A 14,269-nucleotide genomic window follows, 5' to 3' on the forward strand; every position below is an offset into this window, starting at 1 on the left:
CCACCACCACCATGTCCACCACCACCATGTCCACCACCACCACCATGTCCACCACCACCACCATTACCACGTCCACCACCATCACATCTACCAACACCCCCACCACCACCATGTCCACCACCACCATCACCACGTCCACCACCACCACATCCAACACCAGATAAGTGGGATCCAGCAAAATGCTTCTCCTTAGCACCAGATACCATTAGTGGAGTAAGGACAAAGCCATAGACTCACAGACTGGCAAAAACTGTTTCCAAATCATGCATCATTAAAAGGGCTGATATTCAATATATACAGAGAACTCAAACTACTCAGTAAGGTAAAACTATTAAAATGGGCAGTGATCTAGAATAGATATTTCTAAAAAGAAGATAAAATGTGGCCAACAATATCTTAAATATTGTTCAACATTGCTAATCTTCAGAGAAAACCAAATCAAGGCACAATTGAGTATCTCACACATGTTTAGACTGGCTATGAATAAAAAGATAAAGTTTAACAAATGTTGTCAAAGATGTGGAAAAAACAGAGCCCTCAAACACAGTTGGTAGTATTTTACAGTAGCATGGATGTTTTAGAAAACAGTATGAAGGATGCTTTTATAAAAAAGAACAACCTAAAAATAAAATCACCATAGGATCCAGCATTGCCCCTAAAGGGTCTGCAGCCAACTGAAATGAAGTCATAAGCTGAAGGACAACTGCAGCAGCCATGATATGCCAATCACATAGGTGTCCATCAGTAAATGAAAGTGTGGTACCTACCATACACAACGGAATGTTACTCGGCGTTAAAATAGGGAAATTCTGTCATTTATAATAACGCAGCAGCTGAACCTAAAGGATGCTATGTTAAGGGAAAGCAGCCACAGAGAAACAAATGTCATGCAGTCTTACTTCTATGTGGAATATGAAGGGGTTGAACTCAAAGAAGTAGAGAGTATAAAGGGAAAGTGGTTATCATGTGTAGGGGGGATGCTGACCACAGACATAAAGCTACAGGGAGGGGAATGGGCTCCGGTGTTCTGTCGTGCAAGGTGGACATAATTAGTAACAATGTGCTTTTAAAATAAAAAAGAAAGTACAATAAATTCCTCACCACAAAAAAAAAAGATAAAAATGTGAGGAGGACATGCTAATTTTTCACATATTGACAGATAGCAAAAGCCACAAATATATGCAATTGCTGTTTATATTAATTAAAAATAAAACTTTAGAAAGGAAATACACTAAACATGACTGAGATAGGCAATGTATATAAAACATCTTAGAAAAATCAATATAGGAGGGACAGAGTTCAGTCATTTGGCTTTACTTTACACAAATGATAAAAAGCCAAACTGTATACTCAACTACAGATGGGATTTATTTTTAAAGAGATCAAAAACATCTGGAAGGATCGCTGAAGAAAAATATTACAAAGTGCAAATTTATCACAGAAATTTTAGAAAGCCTTATAATCAAGACACATTGGTAACATGAGCAAAGAATCCATCTTATCTGGATAACTAATGGTTTCTGATGATTCATAAGTAATCACGGCCTTGAATTATTCAGGAAAAAAAAAGAGCATCTATTCAATATACCTTGATTAAGAAGCAGGGGCAAATGACTTTAAGCTTCTGGTTCTAAAATTAATTTGGAAACACAAATATGTAAGTATGTTCCTCAAAAAAGTAAAATTAAACTAAGTGTCCTATCAGTAATAAGACACAAGATAGGCATAATAATTAAAACAATGGAATGATATCATGGGGCAGATATTTAAACGGACAACCAAATGGTCTCACTTCTACAGAGACTTGGTGATCTTTGATAAGGAGTGCCAGGTACCAAGTCATCCCCTAGTAAGTCATGTCGAAGCACGTGCTCCGTATTTTAAATCCTGATTACTTAGGGAAATAAACAGTCTCATGTCAAACCATGCGTTAAGTAAATTCCAAATGGGAAGTTGTTTTGTTTTTTTTTTAATTTTTAAAATGTAACAAATTATATGCGATTGTGGATGTCAGTACCTGCATAGGTATACAGCTGCCCTTGGTGGCTAGGGGCTTCAAGTACCCCTAGCTGAATGTGTGGGTGGAGCACTGCCCTGTGTTCTCTGGAAGAACATGCACACTCTTACCTGTCATCTCTCCAGCACTCCCCACCCCCAAATGGTTGTAAAGGTCATTGTTTTGTAAAGGCATGCTTTAATCACAGGGAAAAAGTATTTTTAAAACAAAGGCAGATCTTAAAAATGCAAATAACATTTACTTTTGTAGTTACCAAATCTAAATGTGAGAAACTCACTAAGTTTAAAATTCATGAGAAAATAAATAAGAAAACATGGGTTTCACCATCACCAAGGAAAACTTCTGCTGTATTTTATGTGACTTAAGTATGGGTATATGTCAATATTCTGCCTTGATTATTATATAAATGAAGCATGTTTCCTTTGTGATTTAAAGATTTTGTTTGTATTAAGCATTTTCTCCATTTCAATCAGTATAAATACCCACTATCACTATTATTTCTACAGCCTACAAAATATTTCAATTATTTAATAGGAAACTGCAACTAAAACCAAAGATTATATAAAGTTTCTCTTTTAGCTACTTAGCTCTAAAAGCCAGTCTTAGAGCTCCTCCCACAACTCCTACTTTCAATAGTTTTTTAAAAATTGTTATATTGATTGATGGTGCTGATTCAATAAAGTCATTTAATACCTGGAAAGTTCTGACCAGCTAATCAGGTTTATATTATTTCCATATATGTGTGCATTATATATTTCTATCATGCATTTGTCTTGCATTTTTTGAAATTTAATGATGATATTAGGCTTTGAAAAGTGTTATTCATTGCTGCCTTTTAAAGTTATCCCTCCCTGATCTTTGATCGATAGTCTATTTGGAACTTTTCAAACTGGTTCCTAGGAGGACTCCATTACATTATTTATAAAATTAATAATTTCTATGTAGCCTGAATAGTTCCCCTGCTTGTCATTTGTATGTATCTGCAAGTTTTTACATAACTGTTTCCCAGTTGGTCGCAATTTTCATGACATACACCAAGGGCCCCTACCTTTATAAATATCCACTAAAACTCTTTCACGTGCTCTTCCATATGTTAGCCTTTGAATCCATACTTGATAGTTAATCTTCACTGTCCACTGGACTGAGAGACATCTAGGAGCTTAATAGAACTGAACTCTGGGTATGTTTGTGATGGCATATTCAGAGATGATCAACCCCTTGGTAGACTCCTACAACAATAGCATTATAGGGAGGTAGTTCTGGTAGTTTGAATAGGAATACCCACATAGACTCATGTGTTTAAATGCTTGATCCATAGGGAGTGGCACTATTAGGAGGTGTGAGTATATGTAGCTTTGGAGAAAGTGTGTCACTGTGGGGGTGGGCTTTGAGGTCTCACATGTGTACAAGCTCCACCTAGTATGGCACACAGTCTCTCCTTACTATCTGTGTCTCAGCTTCTTCTTCAGACCATGTCTGCCTGGATGCTGCCATGCTTCCCACCATGATGATAATGGACTAAAGCTCTGAACCTGTAAGCCAGCCCCAACTAAGTGTTTTCCTTTATAAGAGTTGCCTTGGTCATTGTGTCTGTTCACAGCAGTAAAATCCTAACTAAGTCAGTAGTAAAAGGCAGGAGATAAGGCCTACTTGAAGGAAGAAGGTCCCTTGGGTCATGTCCTCAGGGACCATACTGTATTACTGTGTCACTTCCTATATCTCTGTTTCTTCTCCTTGTCTATCATGAGCTGAACACTTTCTCTTCCATGTGCTTCTAGCACATGATGTTCTTCCTAAGGACAGTAGGCCAAGCAACCCTGGACTAGGCTCTCAGAAACCATGTGAGCCATGATAAATAATTCTTCCTTTAAAACATTTCTGTCAGGTTTCCTGGCCCAGTGATAAGAAATTGACCAATGCACTTAATAACCTGGAGACTCACTTAAGCACAGGGTATGGAATTTAATTCTAACATTGTTCTTGATTTGGAGTATTTATCCCCATTCCCTTCTTTAAGCTTATCACATACCAGTTCCACATGTCTGGTTCAGCCTGTTTGGGGGCCTATGACTCCCACACTAATTTAATTTTAAACTGTTTGATTACTTAAGACCTTTAAGTCAACGGAAGTATAAAAATAAAAGGCTACAAATTACAAATATGTATATATTTATATAATATATATTATATAACTTATATAATATATATTACAGAGAAGCAGTTGTCAAAAGGCATGTGTCGAATTCTGGAAGTCATCAAAAGCTGTAAGCACATTCCATATGAGTGGCGGGCATGGAAGACAGGTAAAAGACATGGAGGGGAAATCCATTCGAAAGGAAAAAGAATGACTCCTGGAGACATGGAGAAGTCATTTGTGTCCTTTAGCGATCAAGTATGTTTAAGAAGTGACACTGAACTGCCCAATTAGCAAAGAGGATTTCAAAAGCAATGTCTTAAGAAGTCCTCAACACTGAAGAGAATTTCCCAGCAAGCACAGAAATTGGCAGAATCATTTTATTAAAGGAAAGCAGTATCTAGCAGGAGTCAGGAAATCACACAGATCCTCTGACTCAGCAGTCTTCTGCTAGGAACTGGAAAATGATCTTAAATATAGTAAGAGATTTATGTACAAAGATATTCACCCTAGCTTTATTTATATCAAAAAATAGAAACTAGGTAGAAAAATCCAATAAAGGAATGAACATATAAATCATGACACAAACACAGTGTCACACAGTCCAGCTATTAAAGTAGTTATTTTCAAACTATCCAGTGCTATGTGGAGAGTGTTGTAATGTGATATTAGATAAATAGAAGGGAAATTTTTAAAGTTTAGATACACTTGGATCTTTATCAAAAATACACAGAGAAATAGCTGAGCATAAACACAAATAATGATCATCTCTGAGAAGTCAGATCATGGACAGTCACTGTAGTCTGCATTCCTCATTTCCTTTCAAATGCTTTGCCACATCACTATTGTTTTGATGGGAATACAAACAGCCTGTGGTCGTAAGATGGAAAAAATGTGACTAATATGTTAATAAGCACATGAAAAACAGGGAGCATTCAAACTTGAGAGCTGAACAGTGGGTGTCATGGTGATGTGTAGGGATGAGACCATCTTAGAGCAGACGCAGAGAGCTTTACAAGAAGGCCACTTCCCTTTGGTACCTGCAAGAGGACGGCTCAGAACGGGGTGGATACGGGCAGGTGGTTACACAGCTACTAAGAGCAGAACATTGGACCTCACAGGCGTCCACGTCTACAACATTCACTGTGCACAGGCTCGTCGGCTGAGACTGAGGCGAGCACAGATGAATGGTGGTGAGTAAGAGAGGGAAATGGAAGGGGGTTAATTAAAAATGCTGAAGAGAATTGTCTTACTCGTCTTTCTAAATACCAATTTCATGGAGATATGAAAGTGTAGCTAGGGAATGTGCTAAGTTGGTAAAGTGCCAGTCTCAGTAGTGCAACTTAGAACCCCAATACTACAGAGGCAGAGACCAGAAGACCTCTGGGCTCCCTGGCCAGTCAGTCTGGCCTACTGGGAGATTCTGAGCGAAAGTGAGAGGCCCTGTATCATAAAGCAAAGTGGATACATCCTGAGGAAGGACACCTGAGATTATCCTCTGACCTCCATATGCAGGTGCACCTACACATAGGTGCACATAAACATGAACATGTGTGTGCATGTCTGTGTGTACACAGATTATCAAATCATTCAGTTTGGGAAATCAAATGCAATTATTATCCTATTTACCATAAAACTATTCTATTAGCAAAGCTATGTCATTTTTTTTGTCTTTTACTTGATTTGCTGACTTAGATTCTTTTATTCACCCCAAATTTCTCAAACATGAATGTCTTCTACATTGGGGAATCAGGGGCCAATTCCCAGTCTTAGGAGTATTTGCTACCTTACCTATGACACAACTAGAAATCACTGTGTCGTGGACATAATTCATTGTCTTCTGGGTCACTGTTGGTATTGGTACTTCCACTATATCTACCCCACACTCCTCTGTTAGTGCCCTGCACCCCTATGAGTTTTCAAGCCCTCCGAGGCACAGTCTCTGAACATCTTCTCCACATTCTCTCATCCAGGCTCTTGACATAAACACACTGACAATTTATAAAACACACACAGGTATGCACACATACAGGTCTACAGTCTCAATAAAGCACACATCATACATGCAGGCGTGCACACATGGGCCTGCAGTGTCAATCTCTTGCCTAAACTTGGACTCATAAGGAGTTTCTCATTGTGTTTTAATTATTATTGAATGGTTCATAACCAAACCCCTATGTACTCTTCCTGCCAGAGTTAAAACACAGCTGGCAGGTAGCTACACCCATCTGAATATTCTACTTAGAGGCCTTGAGTCATCATTCACAGGTCTCCAGACATGCCTGTTATGAATGGAGCTGTGAATTTTACTTATCCAGTGTTCAAGATAACTCCAGGACATAACTGCTCCCCATCACTTCTGGGTTACTGCTAGCCACTGTTTGGAAGAACCTGGTCCTTGATGAAAGCTTTCCCATCAGCTCTGACCCTCACTGTCTATGCCCTCCATAGTAACCAGACAAATTCTTTAAAATGGGTAGGTCAGATCATGTCAGTGCTTTCTGCTCTGGCCCTCTGACACATCATTCTCTTCAGAATGAAAGCCACAGTCCTGTCAGCCGGAAAGCCTCCCATGGCACCCTGCCATCAGGACAGCGTCCTCTGCTCAGGTCTCCACATGGGACAGAAACATTTTCTCTGAGACAACAAACAGAAGCTCCCTCAAATAGAAATATCTGCCTATCTTCTACATTCAACTATGAAGGTCAAGATAGGGACCGGGTAAAATGACCTTGAGCAATTACCATTCCTTCTAAGATATAACAGGCTGTGTTCTGTTCTAAGTGCCATTCCCTCACGTCACTGCTGTTTTTATGATCAATGCACTAATAGATTATGTGATTTATGGAAGATTTCCTCCCCTTTCTTCATTAATAACAATGTCCCAGAAGGATGATCTCCAGATTCCCTTGAAGAGGATTGGCACATGATGTGTTCCAGACGGTGCTTTCCAGTCCTTCACACAAAAATGGAATTTTCACTGTCAAGAGCAGAGGACACCTCAGCTCTGTTGAAAGTAGAAAAACACACATTTGCCACTATGCATTCACAAATAAAGAAACATCTCTCAATTCCATAAGGGCAGCCAGTGACACGCTTTCAGCTCCAGTCTCTTATTGCAATGCTAAGGTATATTAGTGCTTTGTTACATACTATTTCTTTTTTAATATTTAATTTTATTATGTGTATAGGTTGTAGGGGTATTGTGTATGTGGTGCACACAGAGGCAAGAAGGCACCTCCTAGAGCTGGAATATCAGGCTGCTGTGAGACAGCTGTGCTGGTCACCCAATTCAAGTTCCCTCCTGACCAATCTCTCCAACCACACTTGCTTTTCAAACTAGCCAATGATAACCACTGGATGCAAATATACAAGAACAATGTCTGTGCTATGTCAAAGCAAAGAAAAAGATGTTTTCAAATCTTATGTAGTCTTTGCTAAGCTTTCCTCTAACCTCACAGCCTCACAAATAGGACGAAAAGTACCTTCCTTGTTTACTTGCTTAACTCCCTCAGCATTTACTGTGATGTGTTAGAGAAAGAGGGGTTCACAAAGTTAAGAATATAATAAAATTGAGGCATCACCAAGACTACCAGTCTCATTCCAAATATAAACCGCATGAAGTAACTACTATGAACTAGCCACTTCTATGTCCAAGATCAAAAAAAAAAAAAAAAAAAAAAAAAAGCAGAACTCCATAATAAAATAGTGTAAAAAGAAAGCAAGCTTAAACTTTGCTGTGTGGCTTCTCTCTCTCTCTCCCTCTCCCTCTCTCTCTCTCTCTCTCTTTCTCCCTTCTCCCTTCCTCCCCCCCACTTTGTAGAGGAGGTTGCATGTGTTGTAGCCTACTGAGACAGTTTGAATGGATCCACATGGGTATGCTGGCATGATTGACTGTGTGTGTGTCTACAAGATTATGTGCACATGTTGCCTTGAGTGTGTGTGTATGTGTGTGTACATGACAAAGTATGTGTATGCTCTGGTGGCTACACACATTTTTACACTGTATGCTCTGACTTGATTGAGGGAATCACTTGTATGTACCAGCCTGAAAAGGCAAGAATTTATTGGGTATGACAGAGGACTGTGTATGTGTGTGTGTGCAGATTAAATGAGCACGTGTATGACTCAGTCCACATGCATTAGAAGAACTAGGAGTCTTCCAAATCCCTGACTCCTGTGTGTTGAAAGAGATTTTTGAAAATTATGACAATACAGCTTTACTAAAACCTGCCTTTACTACATAAGGTTCTTCTGCATGTCTCAAAAACATCTACTATAAATTATATGTGAAGAATGCACCAAAATGACTTGGTATCCAGTTCTGGAATTCAGTCAATTGCTAAATGTTCATATGCAAGCAAGATGCTTTTTCTTTCAGCTTGAAATGGCCTGCTGTAATTATTCTCCCTCACTAAATGGCTCTTTAAATAAGTATTACAATTGATCACTGTATATTGATTAAACATTTCATTTTAAATTCAAGTTCAACTGAAGTAATCTTTGACTAATTAGGGTTAAATCTCTTGATAGTGTGAGTTACACATAAACATAAAACACACTGTGAGCAGAAGTGTTTGAGCTTTTAAAACTAAGTACCATGAAACACTAGCAATGTATGTAGATCAATGTCTTTTATTTCAGTTTGTACAGTTCCCCTCAGATCAGTTCATTGTCTTGTTCTCCAGAACTGAGTGAGAGAGACGGATCACACCACAGCCCCTCACCACCGAATGCTTAAAGGAAAGGATTATGCTTTAGCTATTCTTACTGCTGAGTAGCTAGAAAACACATAAGAAGAAGAGCAATTCGCTTTGGCTCATGGTGTCGGAGATCTCAGTTCGTGGTCACTTAACTGTACATCATGATGGCAGAGTGTGGGGCAGCAGACAGCAGTTTAGTTCCTGACCAATCAGGAATCAGAGAAGGGAGAGACCTAGCACCACTTATACACTAGCCTTCAGTATATAGCCCCTCAGCCTACACAGAATGTGCCAGTCACAGTCAGGGTGGGCTTCTTCCCTCAGCACATTTTCTCTGGAGGCATCCTCATAGGCATACCTAATGGTGAGCCTCATCAAACTCTTCAATGATTCTAAATCCAACCCAACTGACAATGGAGATTAGCTATCAGAGATGGGAAAGTTCTCATCCTAAATGCTTGCTCTAATGCTCCTTGTATTATGAATCCTAAGAAATATCGACTGTATCCATAGGCCCCATCTCTCCCCACAGTTGCATCTGCAAAAGCTTCTTTGAGAAGGAAAGAAACAAAGGTAGTGTATCTTTCTAAAACTTGGTATTATTTCCCTGTGTTTCCCCCCAGCATCTCAGACATATGTTTACAATTCACTCTAAGCCTACAGTCTAATATCACATTGCCGTATTTTTCTTAAAGACTATCTCTGGGTATCCATTTTTGCATTAGTTCATATACCCTTTTGGTTTGGGACTTAAAAGGAACCAGAAAGTTCAACAAACTGGAAGGTAAGCTGATGGCTCTCTGTCTGCTATGGTCAGCGATGAGCTGGTGCTATCCAGAGACCAAGGACATGCCAAAGGTAATGGCTACATTCATTCTGTTCATGCCAATGGCGGATGCTGGAATCTTTAAGGGCCTTGGATAGAGACCCTCTTCACTCCATCTACTCTTCAACCACATTATCCTATCACTTATCACTTACCATTTCTTGTAACCTCACTGGAGTAAGGGTGGAGCTGGCACCTCATCTATGTTACATCCACCCTAACTCGGGCTGGGACTTTGTTGTTCTTTTTAAGACTAAAACAATCCTCATGGATAGCCCAGTTTGAAGCTCACAAGAAGACAAAGAAGTGGAGGAAACACCATCAGTGTTGAGTCCTTGACAATAATGCTGGTTGACAGCTCTTATCTGCTATGGTCTTTTGGCCTGTCCTTCCTTGTACCCACCCAAAATTGTGGAATTCTATTGATATATTCTGCCTATTTACTTTGTACTGTTAAGCTTACATTCATTTATTTATTGGAGGGCGGGTGGGTGCATGCTGTGACACTTGAGTAGAGGTCAGAAGACAACTCATGAGGGTCATTTCTCTCCTTCTACTGTGCAGATCCTTAGAAATAACCTTAGGATATCATGTTTAGCAGCAAGAACCTTTACTCACTGAGATATCTCATTGTCTCTAAATTTTTTGATGTAAGTAATAAAAATCACTTAGCATTATAAATACCTATTGGTGCATTTTTATGTAGTGTATAATTTTGACATATAATTCTATTCTTTAAGTGTCTTCTTAAATATCCGTAGCTATATTTCTAATTTTGGTGGTCTGTTTATTGTAAAAAAAAAAAAGTAAAAAAAAAAAAAAAAAAAAAAAAAAAAAAAAAAAAAAAACAAACAAAAAAAAAAAACTCAAGGTTTTATAAAAGCATGATTGGTAGATGCTTCACTTCAGGGTGAAAAATCCGAGAAAGGGTGTTAAGAATGGAGAAGCTGACGAGGTCCTTAACGACCGACATCTACCTAGTTACTACTCTTTCTGCATGTCAATTCTAAACTCACATTTTCCCACTTAACGTATTTCCCTTAATACAAGATGGTGAATGGAACTTTGAGCAATTGTTTTTCTTTTTTCCCTTTTACTACCTAAGGTACAAATTCAAGGAATAACTGCCAAACTTTACAGAGAATCTTCAAGTCTTACTACAGCTGGCCAGCAGACACATTCCAAACTGTCAGCGCAGGACACAGAGTACAAATTGTCTGTGTGTGTGTGTGTGCATAAAAGACGGCTGCATATATTATAATACACATTTGTGTGTGTGTGTGTGTGTGTCTGTGTGTGTGTGTGTGTATGTGTGTGTGTGTGTGTGTGTGTGTGCATAAAAGACGGCTGCATATATTATAATACACACTTGTGTATGTGTGTGTGTGCATGTGTGTCTGTGTGCGTGTGTGCATAAAAGACGGCTGCATATATTATAATACACACTTGTGTGTGTGTGTGTGTGTGCATAAAAGACGGCTGCATATATTATAATACACACTTGTGTGTGTGTGTGTGTGTGTCTGTGTGTGTGTGTGCGTGTGTGTGTGTGTGTGGTGTGTGTCTTGTTAGGTACTAATCTTCACTTTACCAGTTTGTCAAGACTCGTTACTTGCTGGACACACTAGTGTTCCCAAAACCATCTTGACTGTAGTTCTCATGGGCCTACAAGGAATACATCTTAATTCTTATTATGTTAATTAAACTGTATACGTCATAATTGAATTTCACTAATGTGACAAAACAGAATGCAAGGAGGGAGTGCTCCTTCAGCATTCAGAAACACACTACTAAAATAGCTTTTAACAACTGCATATGCTTAAAAGTCAGTGTGGTGTATTGGTGTATTGCATACTAAGTCTCTCTTTTTAAAAAAAAAAAAAAAAAAAAGGAAGAAGTTCATTGTGTTCCTCTTTTTGAGGAAAAATGGTCCCCTCCAAAAGAGCCTTACAGTATTCTTATTATTTAAGCAATTTAAAGTCTTGGCTTTCCATGAAAGAAAGTAATTTCCTACATAATAGATTCCTAAAATGAATACTATACTGAAATAATAAATTAAATAAAGTTCCACTGAGCACAGTGGTTTACCCAGGGCAGTGGGAAAGAGTGGGTAATGGGCTTTGTCTCCTTTTGTAGCTTTCATTTTCAAATAAGACGGTCTCTGTCCCTGTTAATGATGTATCTTCCTAATAGGAGATTCTTCTGGTGTTTAAGAGTCTTTAAATTAAGGCCATATAATAGATCACTTCACTAGCAACTATTTTTTTACAGGGGTGGGGGGGGACAAAACTATGCAACCAACTTATTTTGGAAAAGTACTATAATGTTGACATTTTCATGAGATAAAAATGATAAAATCGTTTCTGATTCAGTACAGCCCTAATTGTAGCATATACACAGGCCAAGGTATGGAGACAATATAGCTGAGCCTTTACATGCATAGAAAGTGTCAGAGAGGCCACGGCAGCCTGAACGTCATCGCCACACAAGCCCTAAGAAAAGGCCTCCCCTTGCCTTCTGATTTTAATCTGCAACTCCAGTTATCATGTGGCTCCCATCTAGGAATAAACATAGGAAATTCGGTGAACCCAAATGTCACTCCTTGGGTGAGAGGACAGATCAGTAAAAACTTAATGCCATCATTGCACAGTTTTCCAGTCAGGAATTATTCTTTTGTGCACACACACACACATCAAACACATAAAACCAGGATTCTGGGCTTATAAAAATAAGCCATCAATATCAATTACTTACAATGCACAATATCAATCCTAGGCTCTTTGTAAAATTTTCTGAAAATGGGGCCTTGAAGACATGAGACTTCTTTTTAATTATATAGCTTGGGATGTTGTAAGGGAGAGGAGAAAAACTGGTTTCAGCCCGAGTTTGGAAAACATTCTCCTTAGATAGCTTCTATCATCTTCCAGAGGTTTGGGAAGTAGTGGTATTCAGGCACTCGGATTCATAGAGAGCCAAAAGGCTACTTTGTGCCAGCTAAAGAACTGCTGCAGCTGACTAACCCCGATGTGGTGAGAGAAAGAAAGTGAGGTGGGGAGGAAGAGACCGGCTGTTCTGTGGGATCATGTCTGCACCAGCCCAATCCTATCACTGTATCATAGAATACGGCATAAAACTGTGGTGCTTTATAATGGTGAAGCTCACAGGCAGGGACATCTTCATTATAGACAAGGATAAAGATGCTTGCTAAGGCTAGACAAGTTTAATTTTATATCGACCTATCTTTGCCAGGTCAGCCAAAGCCACCACGCTAAGCTCATTTTTTGATTCCTTGGGGTTTTTTTGTCAAAACAGTGTTCACCATTCCATCCTATCCATTCCCACTGTCTCTCCATGTTCTCAGGCATTCGGACTGAACGGTTCTCTGCTGCTTCTATTTGCTTCTTTTATATTCTATTGCTACTTCTGTTTCCTTCACCCAATACTCAGACCTTAAGTCTTCTGCCATCACTCACTGAAGAGCACGCTATTTTCTTCTCAGTAATAAAAAACCAAATCACCGTACTCTAATTAATTCATAAGTGATGCCATCACACAGCTAGTTGGATGAAACCACTTAAACACTCACCGTTCATGAACCCTGTAGATCCCAGAGAGAACATCCATTCAGGTATTTCCAAAGCAGAGGAGCTCCACATAGGGACTTTACTACCAACTGCACTTTTATGCACTTACCTACCACAGGAGATTTTCTTAAACAAAGGCTTTCAAATATTTATAAATCAGGGGATTCTCAAATATTTTCAAATAGTGTATTCACTGAAGGGCCTATGGGTGCAAGTTAACTAAATCACCAACTCAATGGCTCAAGCAATAAAGGAGATGTATTGTTTCAGGTAACCAGAGACTCTGACTGTTTGGCTACCCTGTCACCAGGGCCACCTGCACACCAACCTCCTGAGCTCAGGTGTTGTATCTACCCTGAGACTTTTAGAAAATCTTTGCAAGATTCTAATCACCTCTGAGGCAACAGCTTCATTTGTTACCAGGGGGAGACTTGCATCCTATCCCAGTAACTGAAGATGGCGCACATGATGGCTTACAATGATGGCTTACAATGAAGGGGCTCTTCTGAAGGTGAGGTTGTTACTCAGTCTGCATGGTCGGAAAATGGTAGTAATTATTTGGAAAAGAAGAACTTTGATAGTTAACCAAATACGTTAGCTACAAAACTAAATCTTTGACATTTATCAAATTGATGCTTCTGCTCTCTACTCTTTATAATATCCCCACACAGAATGACACAATACTCCCCCTGCACAGATTCAGTACGAATAAAGGAATTAGTGAGACACAGCACAGAGAATGAACACTGATTAAATCCTTGCTAGAGCAGCAATACATCTAGGAATTTCCAGATAAGAAGAAAATCAAATTTGCAATTCACATATGATCACAGTGGGCACTTTAAAAACTCACTGTGACTACAACTCAAACCTGTTCTTACTGTTGTTTGGTTTTTGCTTCTTCATTTTAGTGGGCTTTACGTTTTTTTTTTTAACTACTTTTTTTTTAATTAGATATTTTCTTTATTTACATGTAAATTTCTCCTTTCCCAGTTTCCCCTCCAA

At 39.0% G+C, this 14,269-nt stretch overlaps 1 protein-coding gene across 8 annotated transcripts in view; it reads right to left on the reverse strand.

Moving 5' to 3' along the window:
* Znf385b (zinc finger protein 385B) overlaps positions 1-14,269 on the reverse strand; it is a 394,108-nt gene that overhangs the window by 338,134 nt on the left and 41,705 nt on the right. The window lies entirely within an intron of this gene.

This window comes from Mastomys coucha, unplaced genomic scaffold (genome assembly GCF_008632895.1).
Source record: "Mastomys coucha isolate ucsf_1 unplaced genomic scaffold, UCSF_Mcou_1 pScaffold15, whole genome shotgun sequence".
Classification (NCBI taxonomy): Eukaryota; Metazoa; Chordata; class Mammalia; order Rodentia; family Muridae; genus Mastomys; species Mastomys coucha.